Below are 17,512 nucleotides of genomic sequence, written 5' to 3' on the forward strand. Positions count from 1 at the left end.
TTTGTTTCTGGAAAGTGCTAAAATCAAAACATTTTCATCACCTTGGCAAGTGCCTCTTCGATGTCTTGAATTGTCAAAGTACCCAAATTGCCCAAAAGTAAGGATTGTGTCAGGTGATTCTGTCAAACGGTTGATGTGCCTACCACCAATTACATGTCACTACTACTCACACGTATCTTCCTCTTGTAGCCCTCGTCTTCCCCTTCCTCTTTCTCTCCCCAGTCGGCGTGCTCTAACTTGGGCTACCTCCACCTTGGAGTATGTATTTGGCGTGTTCAGCCATTTCGTCTTCTCATGGCCTGCTGTCTGTTCAACATCTTGATCGGTGACTCGTATCTGCTCTTCTCAAATTCATTGTCGTAGATGTAGGTGAAGTTGGTGGAGGCTGCTGGGTAGGCGACGTGGCTCTTGGGCTTCAGTTCGTGTCTCACAAACGGCTGGCGGTACACGTTGCCTGTTATGTAACCCTGTAACAAATTAAAAAAGTTCCTGGGATCAAAATTTTTGTGCTGGTTGCAGATCTAAGTCACTCTTACATCTAACATCAGCAGCACAACATTCCTCCATCTTTGTCTTCTTTGCGGTTTTACTCTTGAAATGATTACATATCAAGTCTCCCACAAGTATCTCTTTGAAAATCTCACACATTCGCTGTGTTTGGTGCATTCAGGACAAACTAATTGAAACATTCCGTTTCTATGCCATTTCCATGATATACGGCACAATTTTGGATGCAGGTGATCTTGAAAATATTTTCAAAATGGGTGGGGTGTGCGACAGATCACTTGTAGGGAGCTTCATGAAGCTCCCCAAACCGATGAAGTATCGATTGTGTTCAATAGCATATGAAACCATTCTGATTATTAAGTCAAGAGCTTGCCAATACTTTATATATATATATATTGAATCTAAGAGAGTATCAAGCTGTAACAATTAGAGTTTCAAGTAAGACACAAATCAAATCGAATGGTGTATCCAACCATCCTGATACGTCAAAGCTGTTTACTTTGACTGAACGAAGCTACCTGCTTATCCACACTGACTTCCTACAACTCACTTCTCACTGAATTATCTCACTTAATAAAGAGTATTAGCTTGGTACACATATGATCAAAAACCTCATACGTTAACTAGCGACGCCATCGGTTGGCAATTAGCATAGTAAATGCTTGCTATGTCTGCCCAGATCTTTAAATGCAAATAAGGCTAGTTGGTCTGCTGCACAGACGTTGCAGGCCAAGTGAGTTGGAATTTTTGCATTTTGAAATCTTACCATATTGTCCAAATGTCTCATCATGGCTTTCAACTCCAGTTCACCGACCTTCAGTTTGTTTCCTGTCTCACTGACCCCACCTGCGTCCTTGGCAGTCCCTTCGCCAACCTTGTCTCTGACTTCATCCGGTAGGTGGATGACATTATCCAGGCCTACGGCATGTATCTGTCACGAATAATTAGCATACGGTAAAGCGTTTGAATGCAGTTTGTTGTTACATTATCGAACACAAGTCTTACGAGCGACTCTTTTATTCTCTCTTATTCCTCCTTTGTCGTTTCTCGTCGCTGACTTTGCTCTGCTGGTCCTAACACTAATAAGGAGATTCTTATATTTGTCATCTTGTATATGCCATCCGAGGAATGAAACTCAACAATTTCATATAAGAGGACGACAACATCGTACATGATTTGCCGAAGAAACCATCCGTTTGGCGTTCATGCTTCAAAAATACAAGACCCACTAAAGAGTCGTTTTTAGCTTAAATCCGTTTTGAACTTTCGTCCTTTTGATGAAACCTTTGAATCCTTCTCAATTGAAGCATTGTCTTCCATATCTCTGTCAAGGGACAAAAGAGCTAAATACTGCCATTACAGAACAAACACAGAAATTCACTTCTCCTTCAACAGGCAAATATTTGAGCAACTGTCTGTCTGGGCAATAATACTTCATTTGTTCCTACCCAACAACAAAAATTTGTCTGTCAACAAAACTGGACCAAACTTGGCTATTTGATAATTTGCTCTTTAATGAACATAAAGATGTCAACTTCTCTATGGTGGATATAACCAATGCCTGGATTCTGCAAAGCACCTTGATAGCAAATAGGCAAAAGCATTATGTACAATATGTATGAGGTACAATAGAAGCATTGTAACACTATCAGGAAAACGGAAGTTTGTGTTTATAAGCCTCTTCTCCAAACGATTTGATACAGAATCCTGTGGACGCCTGCGGGCGCAAGCTGAGCTCATCAAACTTACAAAGACTCTCAGGAGCATCCCAGCTTTCCTTTAATGATGTTAGTGTCATCACATTAGTATTTATAATACGCTTTCTGGCCAAGGTGAAGTGCACAGGCGTGGCAGTATTTGAATATACCGCGGAGGATTGAAAACTGAAGCCTTTCTAAAATCTCATCGATCATATTCATAGACTTACTATTTTAGTATTCTGTGCTTAATACTCCCTTTTGAATAGATATTTATTCCTCTTGAATGTTATTCAACTTTTATTAGCAGATTGAATTTGAGTTAGCAGAAATAAATGTTTCAGTTTTTGAGTCGGACTAAATTTATTCCAGTCCTTGCAGCCCTACTGAACTTTATTAACATTAGGCTGAAACTTGGAAGAAAATAAATTTTATCCCACAGCGATAGGCCTAGGCCTAAATATCCAATAATGAATGTTCAGAACTTGCTGCAGTTATCCAAGAATATGGAAAATATTGCTGACCCATCGAAGAAGACCAAGCCTCAAAAATGTGTTATTTATTGGATGAAAGATCAACAAGTTAGTACAGAGTCGGTGATGGACAAAGAAAATGCAACTGAAAATGCAGTCTGCTTGATAAAGTGGAGAGGAAAGGGGCCGTATTCTAGAAAAATCATCAAAATAAGTGGTATGTTGACCTTTTTTCTGTTTCATTTCTATGTGAAATCATTTGAAACTTTCTGACTGTGGCACAATAATCAAGTTCAACTTCTAATTTTCTCCTGTCTTGTGCCACGATAAACAGCCTATTTGCAGTTAATAAAATTAATAATCAAATTAAAATAAGACAAGGCTACATGTGTAGTATATTTCTTGTTTAGGCCTAAACTTATAGGGTTACCACAGTTAAGCTTATTCTTATGGGTGCATGGGTCAATGCCTATGTTTGGTAATTATTTGGACATTCAGTACTTGGATTTTCCTAGTTTTACCTAGTAAAACTTCACGTTCAAGTCTGACGTTTCTCTTACCATACTACAGAGATTTTACTTACCATTGAAACAGCGTTATAAAAATGCAAAACATTTAAGTGTTGGGCATGCAGGGTTTAATGTGATTACATTTCTGTTTTTCATATGTGGTTATATGCAAGGAGCCAAATTTTTCATCATTTTAATAATTATTACAGGGGGGGGGAGGGCTAGTAAGGTTATATATAAACTTTGTGACATGTTGTAAGACATGTGTAAACATGCTTGCTTGCAAAAAACGTGGGGTCTAAAGCCACCCATCTCTCCCCCGCGTTGCGACGTCCCTGTATTATGCACTGAATATTATATATTATATTTTCCGTTTCTGGTGGGTGGTTAATGTGCCAATGTATATTTGTGCCCTATCATTATTAATTATTTCTATTTGTTTTATGTTCAGAGTACATTCACAGTATGTGTGGCAGAAACCAGTGGACAGAGCCACAGCCACAAGAGATGAACAAACGGTTTGCATACAAGTGCACGAATGCTCCAAGATACACGAAATTGAAGAAGCTGTATTTTATTTTTGTTTTGTTTTGTTTTGTTTTGTAATTTTATAGTTGTTGAATAAAAAAGGAGACTTCAGAATTCTGGTTATTCTCATTATTTGTTTGGAGAGTTTTAATCAATAACTAGGACAACAAGCTGGCCAAATTCCTAACTCTCCTTACCTGGAACTGATTAGCATACAAGTATTCAATAAGTATTCCAGTAAGTATTCAGAAACCTGTAAAGCCTTCATAAAATAACTAATTAGCATGCAAGTATTTGAATACTAGCGAATAAGTATTCGAGTAACTATAAGTATTCATCAGAGCCGAATTATTTAAATTAGCAAATACTTATATGTAAATGAGCTAAGTATTCAAATAGCTATTCCAAATCTACTCGAATACCTATTCGAATACCTATTTGAATACCTAATAGGTATTCGAATACTTCACTCATTTTCATATTTTGGCTCTGACGAAGGCTTATAGTTATTCGTATTAGTATTGGAATACTTATTTTGTACTGTGTGTTATATGGTAAATTTTCTGAATACTAAGGAAATCTTTGAATACTTTTTGAATACTTATCAACTATATTTGTGTTAGGTAAGGGTAACTTTATTAGAAAGCCGATAATCCGCTTTGTAATGACCATCGTTTGTTACCCAGACTCGACAAAAAAAACCACAAACACACAACGATTGATAAAATTGTAGGTTGACAAAACCCAGACAACCAACTCTTGATGCTGCAGGGAGAAGAGAGGACCAAGTACTCCCATTCCTGCCCATCAACACCCCCCACTTCCCCCACCACTTGAAATCCTAACCCACTAGTAAAGTGTGTTGCTGAACCTTCAAGACATACAAATAGAAAACTCAATTATGACTTTCATGAATGATCTCTAAGGGAAATTTTTCCCACAGTTTCAACTGGTAGCTTTTCTAAGGATTTACATTAGCCAAAAGACCCTGGTTTCCAAGGTCAATAATGAAACACATCTCCCAGGTGGGTTACCTTGCCCTTGGGGTCAGACATCAAAAAGAATATTATGGGAACTTTATCGCTGAATGTCAACATTATTAGTGCACATACATGTTAGAAAGCAAACATCCCCTACTATCCCTTAATCCAAATCCATAAATCCGATTTGGAGTCGGCAAGTCGCATCAAGACTAGCAATTATTCCAGTCAAACATACTTTTTCAACCGCTGTTATTTTCTTTTCATTTCATGGAGCAGGCTTTGCTACTGCGGGTTGCTTTCTGCTGTTACTCAGAGCCTAGTTTGACTCAGGAAGTAGCAAACAAAAGTTTGTACAGAAGCGGAATCTTCGGGGGTGGAGAGAGTTGAGGAGAGTGTAATGACTACATATTGATACAGAAGTAGACTATGCTAATGGCAAAATCAAGTTCCGTGTAGGCTAGGAGATACAATCATTCCCAAGACAATAAAAATTCCAAATTGATTATATTGTTTGGAAACAGTTTGAAAATTTCAGATAACTTTTCTCAGAGGAGAGGGTCATAACAAAGATTAACTCAATCCATACCATTTACTTTGTGTTTCGAGTTGACTAATTTTGTCCATTTTCAACCCTAACCCCCTCCCCCCCTTACCCCATTCCCGGCTCTTTAAAAAACAGCTTAAAAAAGGAAAAGGTCTCCAAAATATTCTGAAATGGAGGAGAATGAACAAACTGTAACATAAACAGAAAACATTTGGCCTCACACTGCTAAGTTTTACAAGCAATCCGACCACGTTGGACCAAGTCCAGCTAATTCTTTACCTGTATCTCACATGCTGCTACACAGTTGAGGGCTAGGAAGTACGCCTCCTCTATGGACCCACCACAGCAGACGATACATGGTTACGCAAGAATAGGATCTTGTTTTTGGGTCCAGGGGCCCTGATGATTTGATCCTTCTGTTCCCCCGACCACGATCTCCGTGTAGTCATAGTATAGAGATCTCACCACAAATCAAGGCATCTTGACTGATTGGCAATAGGCCACACTTCATAGTTGAGACCTGTCAAGATTCAAAGCAAAAAATTCAAAATCCTCCATATTCTATGACATCTTTGCTTTTAACGATTTGCTTTGGTCAACAACTTGCAGGAAGGGTAATGCTAGGCAAACTAATGAATATTCAAAGAACATTTAAAATCCTCCATAATCTATGACATCATTGCTTTTAAGGTAGTTTTTTTTCTTCTTTTTCTTTTCTTTTATGTGGTCAGCAAATTTATAAAGTCAATCAAGGTATTAATCAAAACAAATCGAAATGTGACAAGTCAAGCTAAAGATCTTAAAAAAAAGTGATCAAAATCCAAGTAAAGAAAAAAGGAACCTGCTCTAAGAATCATGAAAGTAATTATAAAGGTGGATACTCACAGCAGCGGCTGCCGAAGTGTGCACATGTTAAATGCATTTAGTACCTGGTCTGGATTTATTATTATTATTACTATTGCATTGCAGACTTTTAACTTTGAACACTATCTATCAATATGTAGCAACTGCTTTGAAGTTGATGAGAAAAACATCTTTTGGCCGAGAAGCATCCAACATTGGGGTTATTCCACTCATCTCCAGAAGTTATCTGTTGATCCAAAAAAAATCCCTTAGTTCATTGTTGCCTTTAAATAAAACAGTGAGTGACTTAATTATTTAGATTACACAAAGAAGGCAAAACTATATCAAGAAAAGAATGCAAGACAATTGATCAAGTTAGCCATTAGCTAGCATTTGAAAGCAGTAGAGAAGACCAGCATACGCAGAGAAGTCTCCTTGATAATTGAAACAAACACTGTTGTTCTATAACTCTATAAAACTACTTGGCAATTGATTGGACATTGTTTATATGTAAAGGATTGGGTGGTTAGAGAAGTCTGGTTGCGACATCCAAGGGGGGGGGGGGGGTGGGTGGGGGGAGATATAGTATGGCAAGGGAAGGCAGAACTCAGTTTTTCTCTTTAAGCGCTGGTATTTTGTTCCCCACTAGCAAGCTCTACATCAAAAAATAGGAGGAATAGGAAAACAAATGTGTAATAAACAATGCTTGATAAAATCATAAACTAGCTTTTAAATGTTGGAACACTCCTTTAATGCTCTGAAAATATTAAAGAGTGAATGGCTCCTTTAATATTAAGGAGTAGAAGGCTCTTTTAAATGCTTATGCCATGCAACCCACAATGCATCTCATGTCAAAAATTAACCTTCTATTCTAAAAATCATGGCTATAACCGACATATGATAAAAAAAAATAAGATATAAAATCTTAAATTTGTCCAAAATCCATAACCATCTAAAAAAATATTTGCTTTGTCAATAGATGATAGCTGAAGGGAATCAACAGGTGCGTATCCAGGGGGCGGGGCGTTGGGGGCGCGCCCCCCGGGTAAGGAAAAGAGGAGAGAAAAAAAGAGAAGAAAAAAGGGAAAAGGAGGGGAAAAAAGAAAAGGAGGAGAGGAAGGAAGGGAAAAGAAATAGAAAAAAGGGAGAAAAAGGAGAAAAGGAGGGAGTAGAAGATAGCCAAGACCTCGGGAAGAGAAAGATCCCTATTATATACACAGGGTAGCCAGTGACAGATCAAGGATTACGGAGGGGGTGTGCCCCTCACCCTACCCCTTACCCCGACAACTCCATTTTTGACGTTTCCGTTTTTCCTCTCTCACTAATGTACTTGAACTCGACCGAGTCGTCGGGGAACATAACGCATTTCGGGAAGGGGGCGACCGCCCCCCCCCCCCGAGCAAATTTTCTTTATGACATCGCTAGTAATTTCAAAATAGACAATGCTTAGATACAACTTACAAGGCCTGGGAAGTGTCATTTCCAGCGATCTGGGAGGCATTTTCGGCCAAACTTTTTCTTGTACGCTTCACGCCAACTAATGGTGGCGCTACGCTTAGATAGTTTGCCTACAGGCTTCGCCCCTCCCTTGGCAAATTACTCGCTACACGCCTGTTCGAATTTTTAAGGCAAAGAGCAGATATCACATCATATCAATGAGCATTGAAATGCATGTTCCACGATGAACAGCCTCAAAAACTGTCAATGTGTGTAGTCAAAGGCGTAGGAGCCAGATTGGATTTGGGGGCTGTAATGACTTGCCCGAAAAAAAAGCCAAAATTTTTCGCGCATTCAACATGTCGATGCCAATATCATATAGGCAAGATCGGTCATTACATTGTATGGCATCGTGTACCGCATGGTCCGTCAAAGTTGCACAGTATACCGCCGGATGCTAATGTAAACAACCAAATGTCTTATGTAGATGGAGAAAAAGCATACAGATCCATTTATGTCAAAACTCTCTTTTACAGTAGTAATGTCGGCCAAGCTTACAACTTTATTTAAATTACCAACGAGATCATTTTAAGCTATTCATTGCTATTTATTTTTCTTTCAGTAGGTGCCCGAAAAAAATGGGAAAACAATTGGGGTGGGGGGGGGGCTCCAGCCCCCGCCTCCTACAGGACCTACGCCTATGAGTGAAGTGTTCCGTTTCGATATACCTGATATCAGAAATATCTGCTATTTTTCTGTTCCTTCAACCAAGTTTTGTAAAAGCCATTATAAGAGGTTGCAATATTTCTACACCAATAAATTAACTGTGTCGGAATTTTCGACAATTTCCTCACCAACATTCATCATCGTACTTTCCTCTACTCGTTCAATTTTGACCTGTTTGTTAGGGGTTCAAGGAGGTTTTTCTATATTGGTTGTCTATAGATTGAATTTTCTGCAACATTATGGGTATGTTTTTAAGTGATTTTATTCACGAGAAAAGTGAATTTTCAAATTCTCAACAAGTAATGGGCTTAAAACCGTGAAAAGTGGGGCTGACGGATATTGTGGGCTGTGACGTAGAATAACCTACAAAAGCAATGATCCATAGGACATGCAATGAGGTCCAACATGATGTGTGACTGGTGACAATATTCAAAAAGGTTATGGATGGAAAAAACTTTTGGGAAATACTTGGTTCTCAGGCAAAAGTCTACATCTGGTTGCTCATTTTCAAGCCCGACAAGTGCCATTTCCGGTGATCTGGGGGGTATCAAAACCAGAAATTTTCTTGTACGCTCCGCGCCAACCGATGGTGGCGCTCCGCTTAGATAGTAATTCGCGCCCCCCGGGTTAGAAAATCCTGGATATGCGCCTGATCAATACAGCTTATTTATTACAACTCTAAGTGTACATATGACCAACTAATCCCAATGCCATGGAATACTATTATGTACCAACGCCAACAACAATATGTACACAACAGTTACCTTTATCGAACACATGGACACGGCCATCTATTGTTTGGCCCCAAATATGCCAAAATTTCCAATACGGTCCCATTTGGTCAACATTTTAAACTGTTGTCATTACCACCCTGGAGGAAATTTACCTCACTGAGACATTCAGTCATCTTGTGTGTTCATTTAGAATGTCTGAGACCACTCTGGAAATAAGAATCTCAAGGAATGTAATTTTTGAAATCTTCAGAAAAGTATGCTATGATTTGTTGCCTATACAGACTACCTTTAATTCAAATTTCTTCTATTGGATATTTGAGTCATATTCAAACTTGGGCTGCTAACCTCATCTGGTGTGTTTGTACTGATGATACTGGCTGCACGTTCCTGAAATATAGAATAATTAAATTTATGGATTACATGCAACAGCTATATTCAACAACCTATCACAGCACAGGTCAGCAATTATTTGTGTTAGTACACTGTGGATATGTTCATATGTATATCGATTCCTTTTGTTAAAAAATTCTTTCTTGCAATAAAAAATTTAAACGCTCCGAGACATTTATTGGATATTGAATACAAATTTGCATTTTTTTCTTTGTTAATTAAGGAATATGTTAATACATAGAGGTCATACCAAATTCAAGATCAGATGAAATTTAAGTCGGTCAATATCATTCCCTATTCTGGAAATTTATGCCTCTATGAGGATTTCTGTGATGATAGAATCAATGTTGATGATAGAATCAATGTTGATGAAAGAATAAATGTGACTTCATGCAGTGTTTTACAACCTGTATAAAATTAATACTCCAACCACACATGCAAAGTGCAATGTGGTTCCCAGCTACACCACTCTTTGGGGAAATGGTAATTTGATGGCTGTTCTTGCTGCAAACTCAGTCTAGACAGTGTGTTAGATTATCAACTCAACCAACTTTGGCCAAGTTCCTGATATTGTCGGCTGCAAGCTAGGAATCTCATTGGGTAGCTGCCACCACCATGAAGATTTAAGCAGTATATCATTTCTCCTATAACAACAACATTGGAAGGGTAAAGCAACATTAACGTAATGATGCTATATCGCAATTCCCTTTAGAATTAAGTAATATGTTAAGGGACATTTTCTTAATATTTAGTTTGTTCAATATATGAAAAATCAACCAAGGTAAAATGCATTATGGTTTCCATGATGTAACATGAGTAATTTGTGTATGCGTTTGTTTGTGTGTGGGGGGAGGGAAGGGGGTTTGCACACACTTAATAGTAATTAAGGCTCTACAAATATTAGAAAAAGCTGGAAATGATGATTGAGATGCAACAAACATGGGCGAAAGTGGAAAATATCTGCCAAGAAAACGAGACGGACCATTCCTGCAGGCTATGAGGTATCATTATGTTAAGTATCAACTCAAATGGAATAAAATTCTTCCGATTCTGTGTTTATAAGGAAATTTCAGCTGAACCTTATTTTGTCACACATCTCATCAATATGCAGCAAAATAATAACACTGAAAACATTGCATTGTGTAACTAACCTGCTCAGCACAATAAAATTTAGTCATACCACATATGGTTGGTGAGCAATTGCAGATCAGGTTTTAATGTTAAGCCCTGCCCACTCATTTCGTTGCACGATATCTGCACCAAAAGCAATAACGACCCTCCTTAGCTCTTCATTGCTGCAAGGATCACCTCAAACCAACCTACCATTCTTCAGATTGGAGCTAACAGTTATTAATGTTAAGCCCTGCCCACTCATTTTGTTGCACAATATCTGCACCAAAAGCAATAACGACCCTCCTTAGCTCATCATTCCTGCAAGGATCACCTCAAACCAACCTACCATTCTTCAGATTGGAGCTAACAAGAGAACGTCAGCTAAAATCTATTTTGGTCCCGCCCGTTACAAACATTCAATCAGCAGAATAAACCAGAAATTAAAAATGTTGTAATGGTCAAGCAACATGTTGATACTAGTTTCATGTTAACTCCGCCCACTCATTACCATGCATGATATCTACACCAAAGAAAATAGTTACTATATGTAGTTTTACCAAGTTGATCTGGCAAGAAGCTAATTAGAAGTTGAACATTTAATTGCTGAGTTTCAAACTGACATCACATAAAATTCTCCTCTCGAAACTAAGCAAATAAAATCAAATATTTGAAAAAATTTGTCTGGAAACTGGAGTTTTCTAATTAACTTATTCTTCTCTCTTTTATTGTTGGCAATTATGTTTCATTTTTTAAAGCCATTGAGTCAAAATTGATTTATTGTGTGAAGACAGCTACAGCCCTTACCCTCGCATAAGCCAGCACAAAACTCATCAAGTTACTGATTATTGTTAAGAAAATTATGGAGGAATCATGCCAATCAACCCCTCTCCCGACCCCCCCCCCCTCCCAAATAAAAAGACTGTAAAGGAATCTTACTTGTGCGAAATTCTTTAAGTAAAATGGATTGAATTTCTTCTTCAAAGGAAGGCCTGTGGAACTGTTAATATATGTGTGTACAGCCCTTTCTCATTCACAGCCTTGACTCCATTCGGCCCAAGCCAAGAGTTTTTGAGCGTCCCTACTCTTCGGGCATCCTTTCTAGCATTCCGGATGAGAACACTTATAGAACCAACTTTGAAGCTCTGAATAAAACAAAATCCAGCATATATACGTAAACATCATAATACAATGTATATGTTGCCATTCATTTCACTACAGTGCAGTTTTCAATGCACAACATAGCATTATGTAATTACCTGTTTTGATTGCTGCCTTTAATCAAAATTCTTTTTTTGCCGTTCTTGGGCTTTGCCAATATTTTCTTTTACAAAACCTTTGATTATGTCCTGCGACTGTGACATGAGTTGAAAAACCCTCTCCCGCTGTGCATCGCTGCAGCAGGAGCTTCTGGTTGGACAATGGAGTCTTCAATGTCGACTGGTAACAATGGCTCTCTGGATATATGAAGATAATTAATAATCAATTATTCACAACACTTTGTTGACTGAAGAATAAATAAATTTTTATATATTTTATTTTCACTATTAAGACCCTGGAACCATAAATCTGAGTCACATCACATACTCAAACCAGCAGAAATATAAAACAAAAGTATATTCTGTGCTGTTATAGGTCCAAATTGCATACCAGCCCAAAATATGATATATAACTGAAAAACAAAACCAATATCAGTGGCATTAATTGCATGTTTCTAAATTAATTGGCATGCTTTTATAGTTTAATGAATGTTCATCATTTGTACTTGCTGTACTTACTTAGGTTTTGTAACTTAAATAGGGTTATTGGTGGTCCTCTATTTAGCAGTTTTTCCCAGGACCGGGGATGTGTCAAATGAGATTTTATCCTATAGAGGATCAGTGCACTGTAGCTATGCAGGATTTTTCCAAACTCTCTTTTCCCTGATTGCTTTTCTCCATATATGACCTTTACAAATGTAAACCTCTATTCAGCAATGGTAGGTTTGAATTATTACAAACCTTCCAAACATCACAACGAAAGGAGAAAGACCTGTAGAACCATGTTTTGCTGTACCGTACCCCATGAGAATGGAAGACAGTGTTTCATCCAGTCATCTTGGTTTTGATTGACAACTTTGATGAGTGACATTTGCAGAGTTTGGTTGAATCTTTCATCCAGCCCATTGGTCTGTGGGTGGTAGCTGAAGGATACTCTGTGGCTCACCCCTGTCATGTCAAATAGGGACTTGTTCAGAGCATTAACAAATTCTCTAAATAAATGAAAAATTAAACAAGTTGTTAAAGTACTGGTTACAAGTAATGCATTAAACTATTGGCATCTTCAGAGTGGCGGTGTGGTTTAATCAGGAGATTCTTTTAGCACTTCTTTCAAAACAAGTAAGTTAAGCACTGACATAACACATGGTCTTGGATGCACTGACCGTTATCCCACTAACATTTTATTAACATTAACTTATAAAACAACTTCAAGTAATTCCTGTAACCATTTGGCCGCTTTCTGGGTCACAGGTAAAACTGAGAACAAATGCAGGTCTGCATAACTAACTTCAAAAATATGTTATGTAAAGTAAAACAGAGTAGATGGATAGCTTTCTAGTCACTTCGCCCAACAACCATTTCGCCCAACTGCCATTTCGCCCAACCAGCCTGGTCATTTCGCCCAACCAGCCTGGTCATTTCGCCCAACCAGCATGGTCATTTCGCCCAACCATCATGGTCATTTCGCCCAACCAGCATGGTCATTTCGCCCAACCGTGTTGGTCATTTCGCCCAACCTTATTTTTACTAATATTCAGTCAGAATAATATTACTTTTTCTTTTCCACTAGTTCAATTTGATTTATTTTGGGTTAGGTTACTTCGTAATAGGTAAATAAAAAAGTGAGGTCCGCTCGATATCGATCGGAGTCTGAGCAGTTATTTCGGGTATAATGGGAGGATTACACTACTTTAGGCGTTTACGCATACAATGGAAGTTATATTATTATACAAACACAGGGGAATCGGTCTTCATAAAAACCTATCAAACCTAACCCCTAAAACATTGATCCATCCTACTGACTAACAATTCCCGAACGTTTCCTTATTAAATTGAAAAAAATATATATATATAAAACCCGTCCGTAATATTGAAGTACTATATTTAATCAATGTAACCACTTTATCAATGTAACCACAAATGTAATCACATAAGTAGGCCTAATCAATTTAACCACGACATCAAGTTTCCTTAACACCTAACACACTGATCGATCCTCAAGTTTCCTTAATATTCGGTTTGTATCCTGTAACGTTAACAATTCCTGAACGTTTCCTTTTGAAGTATCATATTTAATCAAGGTTGGGCGAAATGACCAGGCTGGTTGGGCGAAATGACCAGGCTGGTTGGGCGAAATGACCAGGCTGGTTGGGCGAAATGACCAGGCTGGTTGGGCGAAATGACCAGGCTGGTTGGGCGAAATGACCAGGCTGGTTGGGCGAAATGGTAAGGTTGGGCGAAATGGCAGTTGGGCGAAATGGTTGTTGGGCGAAGTGTCCTGCTTCCGATGGATATATACCTGGCCATGGTTTCAAACAGAAAGTTTGCAACGGTTTATGCTGTTTTGTCTCTTACAGCAACAGCCTTTGGCCATTTTGAAAAATAGTCACATAGGGTTATGATGTACTTATTTCCATTGACGGTCTCTGCAAGGGGTCCAATCATATCCACACCCACGTAAAAAAAAGGAAAATAGCATTCAGAACCATACACAATCATACCAACTGATGTTCAAGTGATTTATGTGTGAGCTTTGTAGACAATTTACTGCTATTAAGGATATCCAATCATGCTGATATATACTCATTGAAAAAAAGTTAACAAAAGATTCCTCGATGACTCAATGTGCTAAAAGCAGGTATTCTTACACTGCTAATAAGAAGCATACAATCAACAATTCTTGTACAGAACAGAATGCTGTATCAAATTTTGTAAATACTTTTGATACTGGACAGTGAAGCTTTTTTAATTTCAAGGATTTAAATTGCATGATTTTGGCTTTTCTTGATTTAAAACTATTACTGCTCACACTTTTCAGCACAAAGCTCGGTGGCTGTTTATTGCTCCCGTTAGTCTAAACTCTTTGATCTTTTCCCTATCGATCTTTTTACATTTAATGTTGAATTTTCAGGGCACAGTCCTGACAAACGATATTTTCCAATGATACTGTACTCTTCATCGGTATCCAGCTCAGGAGAAGTCATCTTGTAATATCAGATCGGGCTAAGTAAGTTAACTCCTAATGCTTAACCGAAGGCCAGAACAGTGCGTGCAAATATGCAACTACTAAGAATTTTGTGTGCCTGCGCGTTACACATTGAAATGTATTGCTTAATATTAACAAGCATGGCCTGTGTTTAATAAATTTATGTCTTGTTGATCACTTTTCTTTGTTTCGAACTTGGAACCTATTAAGAGTTTATATATCTTTTTTAGTAAGGTTATCAATTAATAACATGTTTGTTTACTCATTATTATTGCCTTTAAATGAACAATGTATGTTTTATTACTAAGTATTAGGTTATATTAGGTAAAGCATTGGAAGTGATGTCTGAAACAAGATCTATTTGGATAGGTGATGTTCGGAACAAGAGTCATGACAAAAAAATCTGAGAGGACATTACCCAAAACTGTCAGCTTTTGGTTAATATTTATATGCTTATGTTGTGGTTTGATTTTATGGTATTTTGTTTCAATTACTTTCAATTTTGCTCTTTAAAGAGAAAACTGTAATTCAGGAAAAATTGTGATTTTTCTCACTTTTTTGCACTTTAAAGAGAAAACTGTAATTCAGGAAAAATTGTGATTTTTCTCACGATACTCTAATTTTTCTTTTATAACATCATCAATATCATTGAAAACTTGTCTGATTATAGTAAATTTTATGTTAATAAAGAAAATAACGACAGAATTCCCAAAATGTAGCAGCAATGGAGTGGCACCACCATTAAGAAAAGAACCACTTTTGGAAAATTTATAGATTGTCACACTTTTCTACCATCTTGAATATAATTTCTGGAATAGTTTAAGGTCTGGTCAATTCTAATTCATAAATTGCAGATATTAATTATGTTTTTTTTATTTAGAATAGAAGTTCTGTACTGTAATTTGAAAATTTGCTACCCTTGGCAACCGTGAAACGTGTATATACAGACCTAATTTCCAAGACGCTGATGTCAAACTCAAAGGTATAACAAACTTTTGTAAAATTTTGAAGACTTGCAGTGAGAGTTGTGCAGTAAACGGCGAGAGTTGGCAGGCCTGCAAAACCCTAGCAATAGTCATCGACTTTTGTTGAAAACGATTTTTGCTGATGTACTGCATGAGCCTAGTCTTAGTCTTAACCCTATTGTTTTAAACTTTAGCCAGTGGCAGTAGGCCAAATTGTATTGGCCTAATGGAATTTTTGGCTGGAACTGTAACTGTGTAAGGCCTAGCTAATTTAGAACTAGCCGTATGGCTGATAAGTCTGTTATCAAATCTTCAATCAAAGCGTTGTTGCATAGCATGCTAGGTGCTTACCCTAGGAGTATCTTAGGCTAAGCCATTACCATCTTCCATATACTTATTGCAATACCACCTGACTCCCCTGTCGTTGGCCAAAAAAGGGGATATTGAATATCTACCCCATTTGGTAATGCTAGGCATACTTAATGCTCCTCTGCACAAATTCATGATTAATTAAGCACACAGAGTATTATTTCATAGGTCAAGCCAAACATGTCTTCACGCACAGGAAAGTAGTGCTGGCCATTAGATTTAGAGCACTTATGTTTACAACCATATATGTTGACTGGTGAATTAATTAGGTGAGCTCAAGGATGAATCCTAGTGGCAGTATTGGGGGTAGTTTATGCTATCAAGTAACAAATTCTTAATGCTCGAGTGAATTTGAGGAGGACTGTTTATCTATAGACAGTCTTGGCCTTCATGCATAGCATTAGACCTAGTATGTATTGCTATGCCCATAGTAGTAGTAGGCTACTTCTTATGGCCATATTCAACTTCAATTCCTACTACACAGCATATAGGTCCATTAGGCCTAACTCAGTCCAGCTACAGTCAGGGTTGCACTGGCATAACTAGGTCTAGGCTAGGCTTGTTATAACTCAGTCGTAGGCCTAGACTAAGCAAGGCATAGGCCTATGCTTGTTTGCTTTGATCTCAAATAAGTAGTAAGCCAAGCCTAAAATGGAACTGAACAGGAAATCCTGGACTTTATGACCAAAACATGCCGATCTACTCTTACTGTCGTAATACTAGTTGTTAAAGCCTAGCCTAGTACCGAGTAGTAGTAGTGCCTATGGCCCTATGCCATACCCACCCATATGGCATAGCCTATACCCACCTCACACAGCTTGGTAGGCCTCTAGGCTAGACCGTCATGCAATTGAAATTTGGTCTCCCAAATCTTTCGTCCTTGTACTTTGGTAGGCAAACCAAAAAGACGAACTCTATCTCCATTATGCTGGCTACATCAGGCCGCACAGCAAGGCAAGATATTTTCTTTAAAACACTACAAAACCATTTTTAGCCTAGCCTACACACGTTTTATACAAAATATGTGTTTGTATGCCAGTGTCGTCTGCAAATTGCAAAAAGTTTTTGATTTAGGGTGGCATACTCCTATCAGAATCAATATCCATCCGCCCGATTGTTATTAAATCTCAGGAAAAGTTCCAAAAAGTAGCAGGAGAACATCTTTTTTTGACCCGTCATCAATCATGATCTGGGTTTTTCTGTGGCTTGCATGTTGAAGAGCATAAATGAACATACATATTGAGCAAAAATTGGGTCAATTTAAAGGCACTGAAGAGTCGCCCAAACCGCGTGCGGCCATCTGAAACAGTTAACTTTCCGTGGCTTGCAAGTGACGATTTGTTCGTGTCGCTACAAAATGCAGACAGTACAGTAATGACACGTGTTACCGTGTTATATTTTACCTGGACCTAAGATGTCCATCGCTGTATTGTCTGTACACTGTGCTGTAGG

At 38.0% G+C, this 17,512-nt stretch overlaps 1 protein-coding gene across 19 annotated transcripts in view; it reads right to left on the reverse strand.

Annotated features, from left to right (window-relative positions):
• The window catches only part of LOC139980716 (signal recognition particle subunit SRP68-like), a 53,211-nt gene extending 35,948 nt beyond the window's left edge, over positions 1 to 17,263 (reverse strand). For 2 of the 19 annotated variants that reach the window (XR_011797679.1, XR_011797668.1), the window contains exons 1-8: positions 14,040 to 14,453; positions 12,482 to 12,732; positions 11,741 to 11,938; positions 11,421 to 11,626; positions 9,327 to 9,368; positions 5,521 to 6,331; positions 1,274 to 1,438; positions 171 to 467 (exon numbers count right to left, since the gene is read on the reverse strand). The gene's annotated coding sequence lies outside the window, so the exon portion shown is untranslated. Of the gene's footprint in view, positions 1 to 41; positions 97 to 143; positions 468 to 1,273; positions 1,439 to 5,520; positions 6,332 to 9,267; positions 9,369 to 11,420; positions 11,627 to 11,740; positions 11,939 to 12,481; positions 12,733 to 14,039; positions 14,463 to 16,868 lie in introns of those variants that run through there. The other 17 variants (XR_011797659.1, XR_011797658.1, XR_011797702.1 and 14 more) reach the window with 17 other exon arrangements.
• Positions 17,264 to 17,512: the final 249 nt, after the last annotated feature.

This window comes from Apostichopus japonicus, chromosome 2 (assembly GCF_037975245.1).
Source record: "Apostichopus japonicus isolate 1M-3 chromosome 2, ASM3797524v1, whole genome shotgun sequence".
NCBI classification, from domain to species: Eukaryota; Metazoa; Echinodermata; class Holothuroidea; order Aspidochirotida; family Stichopodidae; genus Apostichopus; species Apostichopus japonicus.